This window comes from Prinia subflava, chromosome 2 (genome assembly GCF_021018805.1).
Source record: "Prinia subflava isolate CZ2003 ecotype Zambia chromosome 2, Cam_Psub_1.2, whole genome shotgun sequence".
Taxonomy (NCBI): Eukaryota; Metazoa; Chordata; class Aves; order Passeriformes; family Cisticolidae; genus Prinia; species Prinia subflava.
Window position 1 is genome coordinate 108,982,647 of NC_086248.1, and position 13,397 is coordinate 108,996,043.

At 41.1% G+C, this 13,397-nt stretch overlaps 1 protein-coding gene and 1 non-coding gene across 2 annotated transcripts in view; both read left to right on the forward strand.

Annotated features, from left to right (window-relative positions):
- MACROD2 (mono-ADP ribosylhydrolase 2) overlaps nt 1–13,397 on the forward strand; it is an 837,487-nt gene that overhangs the window by 375,036 nt on the left and 449,054 nt on the right. The window lies entirely within an intron of this gene.
- On the forward strand, nt 8,046–8,206 carry LOC134547836 (U2 spliceosomal RNA). The gene has a single exon (XR_010079625.1). It is a non-coding gene; the product is annotated as a U2 spliceosomal RNA (small nuclear RNA).

Genomic DNA, 13,397 nt, shown 5'->3' on the forward strand with positions numbered 1-13,397 from the left:
TATAAAGTAGGTAGGGTGGCTGTGGCCTAATTGTTTTTACCTAGCTAATTAACGTCCATTCAGAAACGTGGGTCTTCCTTGCATTGTTTTTTCCCAGATGAATGGTTCTAAAATTTAGTTACAATAATACAATAAACGCAAATTTATATTCCTGTGAACATAGCAAAGGGAGCATAAAATATATTCATACTTATTCCCATCTGTGCTTGGTATGAGTGCTGATATACTCCTAAAAAAAATCAGGTCCAAGTGTTTCATCAAGCACAAAATTTTGTCTTTTCTTACCGCACAAAAGCAAACTATTTATCTTGTAAGTGTGTGAAGATTTATAGAGTCCATGTGAAGAAATTCCTGCCCATTAATGCACATTATTAATGAATGCCTGTGGTTCATTTGGGAGTTTTGTATGTAGGAAATAACATTAATAGGCTGGGGTGTGAAAATTTGTCTAAAGTGCCTGTAATAGTATTTACTTAAGTGGAGACCCCATAGAGATTTGGCAATGCCAGCGCTTCAGCAGAGTGCCCAGGGTGAAATTTATACATTATAGGTCAGGCGTTTCAGCTGGCTGTAACATCAACCAACTACATCAGACGTCATAAATAGTACTGTAAAAGGTAAATTACAGGATTGTTTGAGAAATTACTAAGGGCAGGTAAATAGTTGTTGTGATTAGGATTTGTTGAGGTGATCTGAGATGCTAAATCTGAAAGAGTACAGAATTAATTAAGTGTAGTGTGTCAGCTGACATGAGCTCTGTCATTCTGCTGCTCCACCCGATCACTCCAAGAACAGAATGAATTTTGAATAGCAGACTACATCCTTCTCAAGGTACTCTCAGTTAAGCGTTTTCTGTCTTTCTGCTGGAGAATGTGTATGTGCAGACAGAGCACACTGTTTCTCAGACACCTCAGAAGACCAAACTAGAGCCTCTGCAATTTTGGATTTGATGGCTGGTGTGGTATCTCAGTTATTAGCAGTCTGACACTCATCCAAGACCAGCTTTAGCAGCACTTTGGGCCACTGAGGGAATTTTTGGGTTGAATTTTGAACTGAAGCTCTTGGCTTGACAGCAGATTTCAGAGAAGCTCAGTGAACTCTGGGGACTGGTTTAAAATCCCAGGTAAGATGGAGGAACAACTCCCAAGGTGTCAAATGTGAATTTGAGGGCGCTTTTCATTTCCTTGCCCGTGAGATGAAAACAGAGCTCTTCCCCTGAGAGTGTGGGAGAAAGCAGCCACGCCATGTAATGGAATTTTGCAGGAGAGGTGATGTCCTCTCTCCCAGGAAGCAGGAGAGCAGGCTGGTGTCTGCCACCCTCCACGGCTGCTGTGGGTGAAGGGGCAGGCCTCAATGGGGTAAGTAGGGAGAACAAATAGCTCTTATGGAGTTCATTCCCACTGAAAATGATACGTCCAGTTTATTTTCTTTTGATCTGTTTGAATGGTTTTGATCACTCGGGCAAAGTGAAGAAGCGTACAATTGAAGCAGGGGCAGAAGAAGGGAGGGGAAAAAGGGAAGAGCAATCCTAAAGAGTGAGTCATACAATGCCAGCCCTTAAAGCTAGAAAAATGCTGTTCAAAACTGCTGAGTGTGAAGCAGACATCACCTGGATCAGCTTTTCCAGCATGACAGTGATAAACACGTGACCAGTAATCCAACCCCGACAGAGAAGCCCTTCAGGAATATAAATACCACCAACACTCTGTTCTGCTTTACGCACCAGAAACGCAATGTGTGAGCCAGGCCTTCCCTGACAGCACTGCCTCTCCTGGCCTTGCCCCTGATGAGCACCTTCCAGGGGAAACTGGAGCCTTTCTGATCCCATTAGAGGAGGGAGGCTCTGTCTCTGCCCTCCCTTTTGCGACCCGCGCACTTTGGATTTGTTGGGACGCGCTGGGACCTCACGTGCCACAGGCAGGCTCATTGCAGATGAAAGCGTGTTGGCAGAAAGGATTAGCTGCAGCCAGGAGAGGAGAACAAGAAGTCATATATTTTAAGGACAGCCGTGGTACAAAATTTTGGTTATTTATTGGGCGAGGAGATAGTCGGGGCTTTGTGTTGTTAGAGATTCTGTACCCTCGGAAACTGGCAGCGATTTCAGCCCGGCGCTGCCAAACTGTACTCCAGAATCTGAGGTTTCATATGAAAGAGGGGGGAAAAGGCAAAACAAACAGAAAACCCTCTATACCCTGCAGCTGCGGAGAAAATACTCCCAAACTCACTGTGCCCAGGGTTGTGTTCTTGTCTTGAGTCAGCAATCAGCTTGAAGCAATACCTTTGAGAGGAGCGAGCTGTGCTGGTCGTTTCAATGTCTGTGAGGCATGGAGGCTGACATGTTTGCACAGCAGCTAGCTCATTTCAGTGCTTTTTTTGGTGAAAATCTCAGTGTCCTGTGTGCTGTTTGAGAATGTATCTTAGGACACAAGAAACAAACCAGGAGGAAGATCTGTTATTTCTCATGTAAATAAGAATTAATGTTTAACATAACTTCCGTCCTTCTCTCCCCATCCCACCCCCCAAAGAAAGAGGGGGAGGAAAAAAAAGCAAGCAACTTTTCAAATTTTGGAGAAATGGGTAAACAAGGGATATTTTCTTTGCCCACTGGCAAAAGCATTAGTCATACGCAGACTCTTGAAAAAAATCAAAACAAAACCCCCTTCTTCCTGCTAACCCCTACATTCTCTGCAGTACCATATGCCCCAAGTTACAATTATCCAGCTTTTCATACATTCCACTCCTGCTCTGACAGCCATACAACAATTGCACAGTCAGAAGGCAAATCTGGGAGGCACCAAGAGTGAAGAATTTGGTGCCAGTTTAAAACAAACGTGGTGAATATGGAAGTAAATAGCATAAGTAAAACTGGATACCAATGGTGTTTTTTTCATTTCTGCCTGTCTGTCTAAATGTCCAGTCTCCAATTTCCCTTTCTGCTTCAACTTTGCTGGATTTACATTTAGAGGCTGCAAAATGCAGGGGATCTTGAACTTGATGGTCACCCCAAGGAACCTGTTAATCAGTGGAATTATTGTATGGTTATACAGCTCACATCGTGTTTGAGCATTGGAGCTCAACATGAGAAAAGCACCGTAATTGCCAACAGTTAGTGCTGGGTAAGCCTCACTTACGAGTCCCCTCGTGCCAGGTTCATATCCAAAATGTACCTGAAGTATCTGAACCATTTAAGAGTCTGGGAGGTAATACTTTGTCATTGTGTGAGGCAGAAGACTTGTGTATGAAAGGGCAAGGGGATTGTGAAATAATTACTGGCTCTGCATTTAATTTGAGTCAATGAAAATGCCAGAATGATTGAAGTGTTTATGCTGAAGATCAAGGAGTTATATTGGAATAGGGTAATCAAAACCAGGGACATCTCCTTTACATTTTTTAATATTTCTCAGGGAGGAGATAATGGGGGACTATCAGAGTATAGCAAGGGAGTGTTGGAAGGAAAGGCAGGATCAGAGGTCGCACCTGCGTGAAGTGATGGTTTGAAAATGACAAGTAAAATAGAAATATGCTCCATTTGACAGTGATGAATGAGTTCCTTGACCTGAGGAGGAAGACTAGGGGTGGCTTTGCACTGTGGAGATGGTAATTTGATAGTGGCAACTACAGGGGAAAAAGTTAGCTGGGAAAAACACGGTGGGGAAAATGCCTGCTCTCAATTAGGTATGGTACATAATGGTACATGGGCCTCGGCTGCCAGGGCAGCTGTGCTTTTCCCCAGCCTGGGATACTTCAGCTGGCCATTTTCCATGCTTTCAGTGGGATTCTCCCATCCCTCTTTTCATCCCACCTGTTCCCGGTATGCCTTTTGCTTTGTGTCTGTGCTTTGCTTACCTCCAGCACAGGAATATTCTACACCACTCACCTGTATTCTTCTTCCAACAACACAAAACCTCATAAAGTTGGTGAACTGCTGGGCCTGGCCCAGAGTCAGCACTGCTGAACCTGGGACTGCACATGCAGTTTCCACCATGTGGGAGGTGGGATCGGTCATATCTTGCTCACACATCTCTCATGTCTCAAGGGCAGGAAAACATTTGCCAGTGGCCTGTAACTGTGCCTGTCTGCAAGCAATAAATGCCAAGAGTCTTGTCAGCTTTTAAACACTGAGGCAAAAAGTATGGTATGGGCTGCTGGTGGCCTCAGCTAGAACATGAGGCACGGATTTTGGGGTTAGGAGAGGTTTGCTTGCTTGAAAGAGGTTCTGATCAAGATGAATTATGAAAATGGCAATAAATCCTACGTCTTAAAAGGTAATAAAATGACTATTAACATTTAAGGCAGAGCTCCAGGCAAACACGAGCAGCAGACTGAACCACCTACCTTTATGTGCCTTCCTCCTCCATAGCACCCAGCAGGAGAAGCTGAAACATCCTGAACCCTACAGGGTCTTCTAGAGGCCCCAGGAGTCAAGAGTGCTTCAGACATCCTGTTCATAGGGTTTGTCCCTTTTTGTGTAGGCTTCTGTCTGTCTGACCACCAAAGTCCTGTGTGTACGTGTGACACTGAGCCCTTTCTCAGCCAAAAGCACCGAGCTCCTTGCAGTCCAGTATGGTGCAATCGACCGTGTGTTTGGGCACCACAAGTTTTATTCTGTTGTGAAACAAGGTGGATGCAAAATCAGCAGTAATAAATTGAAGTGCCATGTTTAGCACAGTTCTTTTCTCCTACAATTCTCTGTAAAAATGTACCAAAGGTTTCTCCTAAAGAGTTGAGTTTAAAGTGGGTGATCTTTCCTACGCCAGATCAGGGTTTGCTTGCTTGCCCCCCAGCCAGGAGATGCCAGCTACTTGCTGAGTTCCAATCCTCGTGCTGTCCTAAATCCAGTTTGGAGACCCCCAACCCCAGTGACCCGTTTGGGGAGCACTCACATCCGTAGCTCCCCCTCGTCCTCCTGCCCTGGGCGTGGAGTCTGATCAGTGTTTAGACATTGCTTGGAGATAATGATAATGTGCCTTTTAATTAGCACCAATATTTCCAGTCTTTTGGGAAATAATAATGTGCTTCTTTTTTACTCCTTGACTGTTGACAGATGGCCACTTATTAAACATCATTAAATTCTGGTATCAATCATTCTTGTGCTTTATAAAATATGCTCATCGTTCAAAGGAGATGATAAATATAGGAGGAGGGTTTTCCACGTGGGTTATGTAGACTTTGATGCAGTGCTGCAGCAGCCAGGGATGGAGGGAGGCCTTGTTTTTTAAGAGTTTTTCAGGAGGCCTTAACTCCCTTTCAGTGTGCACGTGTATGTTAGAAGCGGGCCTTGGATGGAAGCAGCTCAAATTCTTCTGAGACAAAGCCACTATTTAAACCTTTGAAAACACGAACTTTTGAGAGCCTGTGCTCAAATGCAGAAAACATTTCACGCATTTTCACAGGAATCCACGTTGTGGTTCTGTTGAACGCCATGAGAAGGCGGGGATGGATTCCTGTGTTGTTTGCAGCAAAGCTTTATTTGACTTGATGCATTCTTGGCAAGAGCCTCCGATTCATTACTGGTGAAACTTTGTTTAATGGGTACAATTACGATCTGCATTGTGCCCTTGCTCATCTTAATAGCAGTATTAATTTGCAGGAAGGGACAAAAATCATCTTGCGGAGTTATCAAGCCGTGTTTAGGCTTTCTGAATGCTAATTAATTCAGAGCTCAAACGCTGTACCTGCTGTTTAAAAGGCTGGCAGCTTGTATTCATCACCTGAGTGACAGCTGTTCCTTGCCTTTTTTACTCTTAGAAAAAGAGTGGGGAAGTTTAACTCCTTCCCTGCTGATGGCTGCCATTTTGAAGTAACAATTATGTTCCACATTTAAATATTAATTTTTTTTTTTCTTTAACAGATTTGCTGATTTTGACAGCATATTAGAGAAGGGATTGGTGACGGTATGTTTTTAAGAGAAATTGCTAAGTATTTCTCCAAATCGCTCTTCTTTTTCTGGGCAGGGCAAAAGAAACCCCAAACAGTCTCACTGACATTTGATGCCAGAACCTGATCCTTGATGTAAGCTAAAAGAGAAAGAATTAAAACCTTGTTAAGTCAGATTTGAACATTTATAGTGAGTATGGAATCTTAAGAATTTTTCCCCTGGAATCAACCCCCCTTTTTTTTTGAATATTTACTCTCAAGAAAACATTTATTAGTTGCAATTAAATTAAACGTTCACTTAGGCCATTTAAGTGTCACAGAAAATAGAAAAGTACAGTTTTATGTTTTACGTGCTGCATTCAAAGCTGGTTGGGTTGCTGTTTGTTAAACTGAACTCACCTGCTCTAGGAAGAAGTGGTGATTTAATTTAATGCAGTCTGAGAAAAAGTATCAACTGGTACAATGCAGATTTCATGTGCAGGTGTGAGAGGATTACCCCGTGTGACTGAGGAAGGGAGATAGTAATATTGGATTAAGTTCCTTCTTTTTCACAGAGGAACAGATAACTGGAATATATATGTGAGCTCCATTCCTCCATTCCCTCCTGCCCCAAATCAAACACCAAAATTATACTACAGTTTCATTTTTTGGAGGAAACATGAGACAAATCAGCAGTTGTTTCATGTCAAAGGCTATTGCTGAGCTACTGACACCAAAAAAAATCCACAAAATCTTCCAGTCAGTGTTTTAGGTTAAACCCAAAGTTTTTTTTCTCTTGTTGCTTTAAAGACCTACAAAGTCTGGCCTGTGTTTTGCTGCATAACTATTTCAGACATATGGGTGTGCAACAGACATGTCATAATATAACATAAAGTTTTCATTCTCCTTTTGGAGGCCCTGTATCTTTAGGGAAACTTTGGGGGTGGACTTGGCTAATACCTCGGGGCTTTGATTCTGCTCACATTGGGTTTTATGCATTCTGACTCAGTAAATCTCATTAGGCACATGCTTAACTTCACCATTCACTGTTCATTCCTTTGACTTCAATAGCAAATTAAGCACGTGCTTAAATGTTGTTCAGAGCCTTAGGGAAAGGTGATTAAACAAAATAACAAAGCTGTGCTATTAAAATATTTTAACTCATTAAAATCCAGTGGATTTGCTGATACTGATTCACTGAAAACTCGGTAGTGAAAGTTAAATAATTGCATTATAACTGCCTGCCTGTCTTGTGCTGCTTGGAGCACCAACATCAGGACATTGGATGGGTATTGCTGTGACAAACACTTTTACTTATCCTTACAAATAATTAGTGATTCTGATGAGTGATTGAAAACATCATTGGTAATGAAAAGGTTTCCAAGTTTGTTTACAAAATGTTCTTGAAAACGAAAATAATTTTGAAAAAATAGTTGTCCTTTTCCAAGTTACTAAAATATCTTTTGTTATTACTCATTAACTTCAAATGACATTTTTTGTTTCCATGCACAGGGATGATTTTTTTGGTGCTTTAGCAGTATTGACTTAGTGCTCTTCATGTGTGGACAATTTCTCTGCTAATTTATGGTGGAGTTTGGTACTAATTGTGCTTTAGCAAGACTGATACTGAGTCTTTGAATTAGTGTGCAACGTGCGCTAATGCAAGGATTAAGAAAATGCACAGCAGTAGTTCTGTTTTTAATAAGTCGTTTATTAAAAATTCTCTCAACTTTTTAGAATTTTGTGAAATCGTTTCTGTAGGGAAGATTTTTTTTAAAAAAAAAACCCAACCTATTTTGATTCAGAAAACAGAAGATTCCTTAACTATTTGGGACTGGGGGCACTGAAGCAGCAGGAGCTTGGAGATCAGAGGGAAGGCCTAGGTGTTTTCTCTTTTTATTTAGTTTACCATAGAAGAAGAAATAATCAGATCAAGACTGAAATATTTTGGGAGGCTAGACATGGCATCATCAACTTCCCCAAGTTCCTGAAACAGTTCCTGTGTGTGCATAATCATGAGCTCACTGAGACCCTGGAGTGAGTTATTTGGGGTCTGTGATGTGTCTGCAGCTTTTTGAAATAAATCTGGGAGATAAAGCTGCATTAATTGTCGTTAAAATCTTGGGATGATTCAGTCTCAGCGTGTGCACCGAGTCAGAGCGAGGAACCGTCGAGGCTTCTGCCTCGTGTTTGCCTCTTGACCTTTTGGCAGAGATCAAGTGCAGCATATGTTTTTATCAGTTTAATATCTGTTATGTCCTCAACTGGAGGATTTTATATTAAATGAGTTTGGGGACTGGGAAATGTACTAGGAGCTTACGCCATCCTCTCCATGCGTGAAGCCGCCTATTGCCGTGTTTCTGGAATGGTGTGAGAAGAAAAAAGAAAAAAAAAGGCAACAAGTCCCTTAATGACCATAAAAGAGTGCAAAGGGAAGAGCAGGAACAGAGCAAACATAGATTATGCCTCTCCACGGTGTTCTCTTAATTCCCACCAATTTTCAGCTCAGGGAGTTCCCGAGCCTCCATAAAACCCCATGTAAAAGAAAATAAGATAAAATGAAATGAAATAACACTTCTGATATTATTTTACTCTTGTTTTTGCTGCCTTTGGAGTCTGTATTAATATCTATTTTGTAATGTTCAGTGTTATAAAATGAGATTATCATTCTCAGGACTGGGGGTTGCCTTGTACCTACAGGGTACAGTGACCCTACACTGTCCTTGCTGAAGAGGCAGTTCTTGCATCACTGGTCCTGTTTATTTTCACTGGCCACTCTCACAGGTGGTGTTTTTCTGAAAAATGAGATAAATAGCAATCAGAAATAACTGCAGAGTCCAACAGATAGGAAACACAACTTCGCATTTGATTTGGTTTGATTAAGGAGCATTGGAAAGAAACAGGATACAATCGATATCTTTGAGGAAACACTGAATTTTTAAACACAAGTGTTTAGAATATATAAGAAGGCCAAAAGCTATGGAGAGCTGGTGTTCCGTGGAATGTTTCTGACTGCTTGAACAGCGGCTCAGTCCACGGGAGATGAATGCAGTTCAGACAGAGAGTGATCAAAATCATTCTTAGATGATATAAGAATTTGGCCCTTCAAGGATGTTTTATTAAGTACGTGAGGTAATACAGAGTGGAGGAACCCGTGTCATTGTAAATTAGTGTCCTTGAGTTAAGTCTCATTACCAAGACACCTTCACTTCTTTAAATTATTTGACCTGCCATGGTTAATAAAAAGGAAGTTAATTTGGTGTGACATTTTTGGTGGTGGCTTGGTGCATTACCAACTTAATTGCAGTAGAATAAAATAATAGTTTCAAAAAAGCTCCTAAACTTCACATTTTCCTTGCGTTTTGAATCACTGAGTGATCTACTAGTCATTATTTATAGCCTCAGTGTTTCAGTTAGGACACGTTAAATAAAGCTTACGTGGGGGATGTGGAAGTGTTTGTTGACTGTAATTATTGTAACGCTACCCTTGAATGGAAAATACTGTATTTTGATCCTTTAATATTTCTGCTTAGATCCAAACCCAGAAGTCTGCAAGGCAGAATTCCGCTGCAGCAAAATGCCACCTCATTACTATGCATGCTAGGATGCTCCCAGGTTATTGTCAATATCCAGTGTCTGCTGGCGAGGAAGCTTTTGTTTGTCGTGCGAGCGAAATGATTGCTCCTCGTTTTCCTGGACCGCCGAGTTCCTTAAACGAGAAGCATTTTGATCCCGGAGTAAATATTGATTCTCTCTTTCCTCTCTCCGAGAAAATTAATTTAGTGTGTGTTGTGTGCACCCAGGTGAGGTGAGGCCAGCTCAGGACCCCCACAGGCCACTTAAACCTGTGACAGGGGCCAGCATTCGAGGAGTGGCTTCATCACCCCCAGCTCTTGCTGGCTCTTTTGGAGAGCATCTCCTACAACAGAGCAGAGGGGGATTCAGGTGCCACTTCCCTAGAGCAGGAGAACCCAGATTCCTCATTTTCAGCCAAAAAGCAGTGGTATCAATTTGTCTTTTTTCCCACCCCCTTCTGAGTGGTTCTGTGCCTTAAACCCCGGTGGTTCAGTCAGTAGCCTGAAACCATGGAAAAGGCAGTGCAATGTGTTAATTTACAAAACTGAGCATCCCCTGCTGTTGCCACTCCTCAGCTGACTGGGGGCATCCTGGGAGAAGAGCTCCTTAGCACATCCTAAAGGCACAAAATGAAAGAATTGGCAAGAGCAACAGGAAGAGTGGCACAGATTTCCTTAAAGAATTGCACACTGCCACCTCCTCCTTTCAAAGAATTGCACACTTCCACCTCCTCCTTTCTGCAGCTCTCTCCAGGAGAAACGGAGAAACACCTGAGCCTTTGCAAATAACCCCAGTGTGTTTGCTGCTGCCACGGTGTTTGATATCAATCCCTGTGTGCATCCCTGTTGGATTCAAACATCACCTCACATGGCTGTGGAAGCTGTGCTGTCACCCTGTTTTGAAGACTTTTCTAAGCCTTCTGCAATGTTCTTCATATTGGAGTCAGAATTTTTTCTTTCTCACAGTTTGTACTATAAACAATGACCAGGGTGACACTGTGCCATGCAAGTGCAAAATTTCTGCTGCCCCATCTTAAAACTTGGCTTTCGTCAGTAAATGAACAGGTAGACCAGATTGGTTGGTTCCCTTTGGAGAGTGGTAGCATGGGATCGTGATTTCACCATTACAAAAGCAACAATTAGCATTCTAAGAAAATAATTCTAGTGAAATTTATTGCAACATGATTAGCTTTGTTATTTGTAAAGTCTGTGTAAGCTTCTGACATCTTGAATCACAAATATCATTGTAAAACTGTGGTTTTTTCATATTTATGCGAGGTACACTGGTTTTTGTGATATATCATCAGCCATTTCCTCGGTAAAATGTTTTAAAGGATGAAGAAAAATGAAAAAGGAGAAGGAAATGTGAGGGACTCTACATCTCTAGCACTATGTTGACTGTACACCTGAGACACTCTGTTACCATGCCTTTCTTCCAGAGCCAGCACTGTTGAATTAACGAATGAATTAATGAATTCACATTTAATTTCATATTTTATTTTTGACTCCTAATGTTATCTTTTAAAAACTTCCACCACAAATAGAAAAAAAAATTACAAAAAAATTACCACTGACTTTCTGAAAACAGCTAAGATTGTTTAACAAGGTTTGAAGCTAAAACAGGGACTCCCATCTGACCTGTATTACCTCTCCTCAAGGGAACGCATTTTCTTAAAGTGATGATTTATGAGCTTCAATACTAATGTCAAACTTCATTCTGCCATACGAATAACATAATTAAAACACCAAAATAGCAGAACACGAGCAGCAGAACATTGTTGAACTTGTAGATCTTTCCACACAGGTGATGTCAAGTTTGATGGAAAAGTGATACGAGTGTTTTAGGCATGTCCATGTGAGATGTAAGAAAAACAAGCCTTAAGCAATTTGCTTAAAATTGCTTAAATTAAATTAAAATAGCTTAAAATCTCCTATTTTCCTCAGAAAGATTTTATCCAGAGAGGAAAATGGCATATTTATGTGCAAAAGCAGCTGCATATTTTTAGAATAATTTTGAATTCTTTTATAGTAAGTCTCTGTGTGATTAGAAAATAGATACAAATCAGATGAGGTAACAGTTTGTCCCACTTGTGTGAAGTGGTTTTCCAGGATAAAATTACATTTCCTTCTAAATGCAGTATTCGTTTGGGAGTAAATTAATTAAGGCTGAGTGGATAAGTATCTGCTGTCGTTCTGCAGTCATGACATGGCAAGACACTGGCTGTCTTCATGCAAGACTCACTCGTACGTGAAAAAAGTGAAGTGCCTTTTGCTTTTAATGCTGCTATGTGATACTTTGAATAAATAACTTAATTCCATGTTCAAAATGCTCAGCGGTATAGGGTTTTATTATTGGTGCTCTGAACTTGGATTGCAACAGGGCAGCAGCTCTTTCCTCACGTGAGAGCTTCACTCACGAGACAGGGATGTGGTCTCTGCGCTGTGCCCTTACAGGTTTGTTACTTTATCTGCCTGGAACAATTGAATATGAATATCATGTGGTTCAAGCATCCCACAGTGATGTTAAAAATAAGACGCTTGACACGGCCAATATATCAAGCAGCAATTTAATAATTAATTAATTAACATGGTAAAGTGTGAGCAAAGAGGCAGCGCTGGGTACAGTGGCAGGGGTTTTCCCTTCCAACTGCACCCCCATTGCTGGTTTTGATGGTATTTTATACATATTCATAAGCTTTCTCAGCAGTTTCCATTTCTAGTTTTAACGTCACAATTCAATACCTAACAGCCATAAATCTATAGATTGTCCTGTATAATTCTATGGACCATTGTGATCTATTCTGATATTTCAATACTCCAGGATGTACTTCCAGGATATGTTTTTCCAGGTGGTGGGATCTGGCTTCCAGATGTGGGGGTCCCATCTCTATTTTCAAGTCCATCAATCTCCAAGGCTGATGTCCAGTTTCCCTCTCCTGGAGTCATAAATCAGTGAGCTGAAGTCATATCTTCATGTCCAGGATGTTTTCTCACCTTGTGTGAGGCTTGAGCCCCCTCCTTTTTCCTTCTTTTGTCTAAAAGAAAATCTTTTTGCACTCTAAAACTACAGTTTAAAATTCTTTAATACAAAGCAAGCTTCTAAAGTTATAATTAAAGAACACTAATTGCAGAATAGCTTGAGACTTATAATAGATAATTGCAAGCAAAAGATTTATTCAAAAACTTCCTTCCATGCTTTCCTCAGCTGTTTATTAGAACTCATCTTTATAACTGTCCCATGGCTGTGTTCCATCACTATGATTACACAGATTTTCTTCATTTCCCTGACACGAAACATAACTTTGTATTTCACAGTGACTCTCAGCTTGGGCTGCCCTCAGTGATCATTGATGGGTTGGACTGATGGGAGGGGGGTCATGATTAGAGTTGCTTCATTACCCTGCACATGCTGGAAATCTGGGTGGTTTCCTTGCTCCTCTTCAAGGGGAGATCTCCTGCAGAAGCAGTGCATGAATTTCTTTCATGTTTAGAGCAGTCCATCAGGACAACACAGAAGTGCACGCTGCCTTTCCATTGGGCTGTTGCAGATCATTGCCTTGATGTCTACGTGTGTTTAAACAAAATTGCTTTCTGTGCTTACTCCAGTCATCTTGTGTCGTATTCTGTTGAATTACTTCTCTTCCCCAAAAGTAAACTAATTTCAAAATTATTTTTTTTCATAACAACATTGACTGTAAAGGTATTTCTACTAAGTGTTCTTTTGTATGGCTTGTCTGCAATACTGTTTCCAAGAGGTGAATGAAAAACCAAGTGCTGAATCTGTGCTGTCTCCAAGCCAGTATTATGAGAGATGATGTAGCTGCAGTTTAACCATAAACTCTTCCCTTTCCTGACGGTACTGACATTTATTTTCTAGACAAACAGATGAATCTTAGACAACGAGTTGTTTTGATCACGTATGGTGTTGATGCAAAACGAAGGCACCATACATTTTTACTACAGACC